General features: G+C 43.1%; 1 long non-coding RNA gene across 1 annotated transcript in view; it reads left to right on the forward strand.

The window, feature by feature from the left end:
* Positions 1 to 9,071, forward strand: part of LOC132393266 (uncharacterized) — an 87,891-nt gene that overhangs the window by 47,762 nt on the left and 31,058 nt on the right. The gene's annotated exons all lie outside the window — the stretch shown is intronic.

Consider the following 9,071-nt stretch of genomic DNA (forward strand, 5'->3'; position numbering starts at 1 on the left):
AATGCCGAGAGACTGAATGTTCCTGAACAACATTCTGTGTGGAACCTTGTCAAAGGCCTTGCTAAAGTCAATGTAGACAAGATCCAATGCCTTGCCTTCATCCACTTTCCTGGTAACTTCCTCAAAAAGCACTATAAGATTGTTTAGGCACGACCTACCATGCACAAAACCATGCTAACGATCTCTAATCAGCCCATGTCAAACCAGATACTCATGTATCCAGTCTCTTAGAATTCCTTCCAGTAATTTTCCCACTACTGATGTCAGGCTCACCTGCCTATAATTTCCTGGTTTATTTTTAGAGCCTTTCCTGAACAGTGTAATGCCATTAGTTATCCTCAGGACCTCACCTGTCATTAAGGATGATTTAATTACCTTTGCTGGGGCCCCTGCAATTTCTGCAGTTGCCTCCCACAGGGTCCGAGGGACCACCTTGTTCTGCCAAAGGGTTTCAGTCCATCGACTGTACTTTTTTCCGTAGATGCTGCCTGGCTTGCTGAGTTCCTCCAGCATTTTGTGTGTGTTGCTCAGATTTCCAACACCTGCAGATTTTCTCTTGTTCCTGACCTTGTCAGACCCTGCGGATTTATCCACCCTAATCTGCCGAAGAAAGCAAACTACTCCTTGCTTCTGCCATCAGGAAGAAGGTACAGGAGCCTCAGGGCTCACATCACCAGTTTCAAGAAGATATTACCCCTCAGCTATCAGGCTCTTGAACGAAAGGAGATAACTTCACTCAACTTCACTTGTCCCATCATTGAAATCTTCCCACTACCTATGGGCTCACTTTCAAGGACTTTTCATCTCATGTTCTCGATATATATTGCTTATTTATTTATTATTATTATTTCTTGCTATATTGGCACAGTTTTTTGCACACTGGTTGAACACCCAAGTTGGTGCCGTCTTTCATTGATTCTGTTTTGGTTATTATTCTATTATGGACTTACTGAGTATGCCCACATGGAAATGAATCTCAGGGTTGTATATGGTGACACGTATACACTTTGATAATAAACTTACTTTGAACTTCATGCAAAATTTTCTTTCCTTTGGCTCAGGATATTGAGGGTGTGTTGGTTATTAATTAAATCTTCCCAGAAAGAAGGTAAAATATTTTGGGTTTTGTTTCAAAGCCTGATTAGTTGCATTTAACATCTAAATCCATTAGATGCTTCTTAAAGTGATATATTGTAGGTTGCATTTCTGGAGTTATTGGGGATTGGTGCTGCATTTGTTATTTTTTGTCATCTATATCAGTGATCTGGCTGATAGCATGGTAAACTGCTTTGCGGATGACACCAAGACTGGGGTCACGCTGGTCTGTGGAGAAGACTATGAAAACCTGCAGCGTGATCTGGACAACTAGAAAAGTGGGTTGAAAAATGGCCGTATGGTGTTGCACTTGGGGAGGACAAACCTGGGTAGGACGGTGAGCAGTAGAGCACTGAGGGTTGTGGTAGAACAGTGGGATCTGGAAGTACAGATCCATAATTCCTTGAAAGTTCTATCATAAGTGGATGGGATTGTAAATAGAGCTTTTGGCACAATGACCTTATAAAGCAAAGAATTGAGTACAGGAGTTGGGATGTTATGTTGAAGCTGCGTAGGAAGTTGATGCAACTCAATTTGGAGTATAGAACATACAATACAGCACAGTATGGGCCATTCAACCCACAATGTTGTGCTGACCCTTAAACCATATAACCCCCCACCTTAAATTCCTCCATATGCCTGTCTTAGTAGTTTCTTAAATTTCACTAGTGTATCTGCCTCCACCACTGACTCAGGCAGTGCATTCCACGCACCAACCGCTCTCTGAGTGAAAAACCTTCCTCTAATATCCCCCTTGAACTTTCCTCCCCTTACCTTAAAGCCATGTCCTCTTGTACTGAGCAGTGGAGCCCTGGGGAAGAGGCGCTGGCTGTCCACTCTGTATATTCCTCTTAATATCTTGTACACCTCTATCATGTCTCCTTTCATCCTCCTCCTCTCCAGAGAGTAAAGCCCTAGCTCCCTTAATCTCTGATCATAATGCATACTCTCTAAACCAGGCAGCATCCTGGTAAATCTCCTCTGTACCCTTTCCAATGCTTCCACATCCTTCCTATAGTGAGGCGACCAGAACTGGACACAGTACTCCAAGTGTGGCCTAACCAGAGTTTTATAGAGCTGCATTACTACCTCGTGACTCTTAAACTCTATCCCTCGATTTTTGAAAGCTAACACTCCATAAGCTTTCTTAACTACCCTATCTACCTGTGAGGCAACTTTCAGGGATCAGTGGACATGTACCCCCAGATCCCTCTGCTCCTCCACACTACCAAGTATCCTACCATTTACTTTGTACTCTGCCTTGGAGTTTGTACCACCTCACACTTCTCTGCATTGAACTCCATCTGCCACATCTCAGCCACTTCTGCATCCTATCAATGTCTCTCTGCAATCTTCGACAATCCTCTACGCTATCCACAACACCATCAATCTTTGTGTTGTCTGCAAACTTGCCAACCCCCATTTCCACCCCCACATCCAGGTCGTTAATAAAAATCATGACAAGTAGAGGTCCCAGAACCGATCCTTGTGGGACACCACTAGTCACAACCCTCCAATCTGAATGTACTCCCTCTATCAAAACCCTCTGCTTTCTGCAGGCAAGCCAATTCTGAATCCACCTGGCTAAACTTCCCTGGATCCCATGCCTTCTGACTTTCCAAATAAGCCTACCATGTGGTATTTGTGCAGTTCTTGTCAGCTACCTACAGGAAATGTATCAATAAGATTGAAAGAGTGCAGAGATAATTTACAAGGACATTGCCAGGACTTGAGGACCTGAATTATAGGGAAAGGCTGAATAGGTTAGGACTTTATGCGCTAGAGTGTAGGGGAATTAGGGGAGATTTGATAGAGGTATACAAAACTGAGGGGCGTAGATAGATAAGGTAACTACAAGCAGGCTTCTTTTCTACTGAAGTTGGGTGAGATTAGAACTAGAGGTCATGGGTTAAGGGTGAAAGGTGCGAAATTTAAGGGGAACACGAGGGGGTAACACCACTGAAAGTGTTGAGAGTGTGGAATGAGTTGTCAGGGAGTGGTGGATGCATGCTGGATTTTTACATTTTAGAGAAATTTGGTTAGGTACATGAATGGTAGGGGTTTTGAGGGATTTGGTCAGGCTGCAGGTAGATTGATAAATCGGTATGGACTCGATGTGCTGTAGTGTTCTATGACCTTTTAGAACCTGTGATTAGATTGGCTCCTTTTTAGAATGTACAACAGTACAGCACTACGCAGGCCATTCAGCCCACAATACTGTGCTTAACTTTTCCAATTTATACTAAATGTCCTCTGTGTTTCTGTGTACATCAGTATCTCTCCTTTCACTTTGTATTCATGTATCTATCTGAAAGCCTATTTAACTCCAAATTGCCTGCTTCTATGACTACCCCTAGTAACTCATTCCAGGCACCTACCGCTGTGTGTGTAAACCATGCACCCCCCCTCCCCCCCACAAACATTTAAACATGTCCTCTGCTGTTTGATATTCTTTCGATGTAAAGATTTTGAATGTCTTCTCGATGTCTCTTGTAATTTAAAACCTCCATCAGGTCTCCTCCCAGTCACCTCTGCTTTAGGGAGAACAATCCAAATTTCTCCAACCTTTCTCTATAGCTCATAGCCTCTATTTTGGGCAGCATCTTCTGCACCCTCTGCACATCCTTATAATAAGTCAACCAGAACTGCATACAATATTCCAAGTGTGGTCTGAGTACATCTGTGTAACTACTATGCGCCTTCCTTGCTCTTAGACATACCTGAAACCCCTACCGATGAAGGCCAGCATGCTGTACACCACTTTTTAAAAACTAAACACCTTATTCACTTGTGTGGCCACCTAAACAATAAACTATGGAATATGTCCCCAAGATCTCTCCGTACCTACATGCTATTAAGGGGCTACCATTGACTCTTTACAGTTTCCCTTCAGTTGACTTCCTGAAGTGCAATACCTCTTACTTGCCAGGATTACATTTCATCTGTCACTTTTCAGCCCATATCTGATCTTTATTCCATTTCATACTTTGATAGTCTTTACACCATTCACGTCACCACTCCTGGCATCACCCACAAACCTGCTAACGTACACATCTACATTTTCAAAAGAATCAATAGGGTCACTTTATTAGGTGCACTTTCTTGTTGAGGCAACTATCTAATCAACCAATCATGTGGCAGTAACTCAATGCATAAAAGCATACAGACATGATTAAGAGGTTGTCATTATTTTAGACCAAATATCAGCATCGGGAAGAAATTTATTTTGACTGTGGAATGATCGTTGGAGGTGCACTGGGTAGTTTCAGTATTTCAGAAACTGCTGATCGTCTTGGACTTTCGCACACAACACTCACTGGAGTTTAAAAAGACTGGTGTGAAAAACAAAAAGAAAATCAACTGAGTGGCAGTTCTGTGGGCGAAAAAGCCTTGATAATGAGACAGGTTGTTTTTGAATAGCCAGACTGGTGCAAGCTGACAGGGAGGCCACAATAATTCAAACAACCACGTTACAACAGTGGCATGTAGAAGAACATCTCTGACCGTAGATCACGTTGAATCTTGAAGTGGATGGGCCACAGCAGCAGAGCAGAGGATCACAAACCTACACTCAGTGGCCACTTCATTAGGTACCTGCTGAGTCCCAGCGTTAATGCTTGCTCAACACCTCTGGCCATGGTCCTCCAACAAGAACAGCCTTCCACCCCAACTCTTTCGATGGAAAACCAGTTCCGAAGGAAAACTTACAATTCATCCTGGACCCCATACATCTTTTACCTACTGAATCAACCTGCCATGAGACCTTACTGAATGCCTTACTAATGTCACAGCCTTACCATTATTGTACTTTTGCCCAGTCCAAAAAAAACAACCGTTTGTAAGGCTTGATCTATCCTGCACAAAACCATTTGTCTCGGGTGTCATACTCTGAGAGATTAGGGAGGATGCTGTTAACATAAAATAGACAAACTCTGGCCACATTGCGCTGGATGGGAATCTATCACCTGGGGTTGGTTTATTGGCAGTTGTCAGTTTTTTTTGACTTATTTATAAGATACAGGAATCACTGGTAGGATCAATATTGATCCCCACCCCCAATTACCCACGAGAAATTGGTAGCCAGCAGCATTCTATCTGGGGAATGTATTCCCAGTGTACTGTTGTTTCTGAGTTTAGTCTATAGTTTCAGTGGTATTACCAAGGACTTTATGTGGCCTGGAGAGATCCACCTGCTTGGTGGTAGAGGTCACAGGTCTTGAAGATGCTCTTGGAATAGACTGGGTAAGGAAGAGAAGGGCTTTTTGTAACTGTATACCCAAAACTGGAGTGGATGGAGTGAATTTTTAGCATAAACCATGATCACATTTACTCTTCAGAGCTTTCAGGTGATTTCATCATGGCTGAACCATTACCTGCCCCAATGTCATGCCTTCTCTCTTCATGCCCAGACTATTCTAGAATATACCCAATGACCTGCCACAAATTCACCACTCTCTGGCTAAAGAAATTCATCTCTGCTCTAAATGGATGTGCCTCTATTCATTGGTCTTGGACTTCCCACCACAGGAACATCCTCTCCTCATACAACTTTCAACATTCAGTAGGCTTCAATGAGAACCCCCCAGCCATCCTTTTAGGTTCCAGTGAGTACAGACGCAGAGCCGTTGAACTCTCATATGATGAGCCTTTCAATGCCGGACTCATTTTTGTGGAACTCCTTTGAGCCCTCTCCACTGTCAGCAAGTCCTTTCTGAGAAATCTAAAATCATATTTTATATATACTGTATATTTTTTAAATCTATACATGGATTAGGCCCTTCCAGCCACACTATCATCCCCATTAACCTAGTCATGGGACAATTTACAGTCATCAATTAACTAACCTCGTGCATCTTTGTACTGTGGGAGCAAACCAGGGCTCCTGGTGAAAACCCACTCATTCCACAGGGAAGACGTACAGAGACTCTTTACAGACGGTGCCGGAATTGAACTCTGAACTCTGCTAGCCTGAGCTGTAACAGCATCGCATTAACCACTACAGTATTTCTAGCTGTACACCAGCTGTCTCCATAGATCAGCTCAGGAGTTTATCTGCTGATCAGTCTGAGTGCCACTCTCCTGTCCGATCCCCACAACCATCAATCCCCCTGATCTCATTATTGGAAATTAACGAAACAGGAGGCCGTTTTCTTGGTTACCTCGAACTCTAACCACCCCACTATATTACTTCCACCACTATCCTCTTATGCAGTAATCTTGTTTGACAGCCTATTAAACACACATTATTCTAAGACAAATAGAAAGCACAAAATTAATGTTCATTTATGCTTTTATTATATATTTTTAATAGACATACAATGCATGTGATACAAGAGTACAACATTCCAGGCAACTTCCATATCCTCAGACCATTGATTAGCAACCTCCTTCACTGGTAAAAGCCTGAGCTGTTTAGCTCACCTAAGCTTGGTGGATAACATGTTTGGTACTTGGCAAGGAACGTCAGCTAAACGGTGTCAATGTTGAGAATAGTCTGTAATCAATTTAAAATCTGCATTTTTAAAACTGACTTTTTGGTGCTATGATATTAAAATAGGTTTAAAATCTAGAGATTTTGTTTTTCAAACTAAAAAACAAATTCAGTGGTGACATAAAGAAATTATATAATTTGGAATGGGGAGGAAAAGGCTACAGAGTTAATGGGATTAATAAGATAGCTTATCCACACGGGCTGGCACACATACATTGGGGCGAATCCTTTCCTCTGCTATTGATTTTATAATATTTTCAATATTCATCGAACCTGCAAACATTAACACAACTTTCACCCACCCAACAGAGTCATATTTCTAACCCAAGTAACATTGACAATTGTGAAGCAGGAACAGGATTTGCTTCCATGGCCTTAGTACCCCAACTTCTAGATTACTTAAAGGTAGAATCACTTTTCTTCTTGTGCAGCATTTCTGTACAATGCGTCTCCAAAAGAAGACGATCTTATGCAGGAGTTATCAGATTGGTGTGATTTGGCCATTCCCCAATATAAATCCTAGCTGTAAGTAATTTCTTTAAGATTAATTTGTCCATATTTTGCGACAGATCTTTAAAATACAAAAAAGCCTTACCTGACAATGATTTGTTCCAATTAACCATGTTGCAATGTCTTTGATTATCTCGTTTCATGTTATTCTAGGTAGCCTGAAACCCAGCAGACAATGTAGCTGTTGATATACGAACACAGAATTCTACATTGTATGCTAGGTTCAAGCCTGAACCTCGGGACAGATATCACATTGTTTTCAAGCAAAAAGATTTTTTGAGCTTGTGTTAGGTAGCTTCATTTCCACACTGGATAATGCTCAAAAAACAGCATCTTGTACTGAAAGTTTCTAGATGCACCCTTGATGGCAATGAGAAAAGTGCATTGGGGATTTGCAATCTGTAAACATGGACAAATCTCTCGCGGTGATGTACAATCACTTTGAAGTCTCATAACTTGAAAATTGGAGTGAAATACAAATGTAATGGCAGCTTATTTCAGAAATCATGAACCCTCACCCCCTTTCAATTCCTTCCTCATTGGGGAAAAACAATGCTGTGTCCAAATTAGGAATGTAGGTCTTTTAAAAAAAAATGCTGATGTATAATAGACAAGCAAGAATTAAATCAGATGAGTAAGATTAAAACAAAACCTACTGCATTTCACATCACTATACAACAGGTATCTGCTCCTGCTTCACTTGGGGCTCAATAACAGTATGGTTATTTTTCCTTGCAGTCTGACTGTCTTTATATTCCCAAAGCATAGAAGGAAGGAAGTCTGAGAATCAGAACAGGAGTGCGGCAGGAGCCATTTTGAGTTTTTCTTCTCATCGGAGTTAAGATAGGCGGGACTGCGCAGGCGTGTGACGTCAGGCAGTGAAGCGTGGAAGATTTAAAAGGAACACAGCCTTATACAGTGGGCAGCGATATTTTGCAGGCAGCGGAGTGAGCTGGGAGCAGACTGAAGGCTTAAGGGTTCTGGCTCAACTGGTTTAGGCAGAAATGGGTGAGGCAAGGTAGGTTTAGGTTTCAGTTTTTCCTGTTATTTGAGGACAGGGGAAATTATGAGTGTGACGGCAGCTTGTTGTTCTCGGTGTTGGGTGTGGGAGGTCCTAAAGTCTCCTAGACTCCCGAAAGTCCGCATCTGTGCCAGGTGCACCGAGATGCAGCTCCTAAGGGATTGTTAGGGAACTGGAGCTGCAGCTCGATGACCTTCGTCTGGTCAGGGAGAGTGAGGAGGTGATAGAGAGGAGTTACAGGCAGGTGGTCACTCTGGGGCCACGGGGGACAGAGAAAAGGGTCACAGTCAGGAGAGGGAAGGGAAAGAGTCAGGTACCAGAGAGTACCCCCCAGTGACTGTACTGCTTGACAATAAGTACTCCTGTTTGAGTACTGTTGGGGGGGGGGGGGGGGGGGACAGCCTACCTGGGGGAAGCAACAGTGGCCATGCCTCTGGCACAGAGTCCAGCCCTGTAGCTCAGAAGGGTAGGGAAAGGAAGAGGAAGGCAGTAGTAATAGGGGACTCGATAGTTAACGGGTCAGATAGGCAATTCTGTGGACATAGTCAGGAGACCCAGATGGTAGTTTGCCTCCCTGGTGCCAGGGTCCGGGATGTCTCTGATTGCGTCCAAGATATCCTGAAGTGGGAGGGTGAGGAGCCAGAGGTCGTGGTACATATAGGTACCAATGACATAGGTAGGAAAAGGGAAGAGGTCCTGAAAAGAGAATATAGGGAGTTAGAAAGACAGTTGAGAAGAAGGACCGCAAAAGGTAGTAATCTCAGGATTACTGCCTGTGCCACGCGAAAGTGAGAGTAGGAATGGAATGAGGTGGAGGATAAATGCATGCCTGAGGGATTGGAGCAGGGGGCAGGGATTCAAGTTTCTGGATCATTGGAACCTCTTTTGGGGCAGGTGTGACCTGTACAAAAAGGACAGGTTACACTTGAATCCTAGGGGGACCAATATCCTGGC

The sequence above is a fragment of the Hypanus sabinus genome, chromosome 4, assembly GCF_030144855.1.
Source record: "Hypanus sabinus isolate sHypSab1 chromosome 4, sHypSab1.hap1, whole genome shotgun sequence".
In the NCBI taxonomy this organism is placed as follows: domain Eukaryota; kingdom Metazoa; phylum Chordata; class Chondrichthyes; order Myliobatiformes; family Dasyatidae; genus Hypanus; species Hypanus sabinus.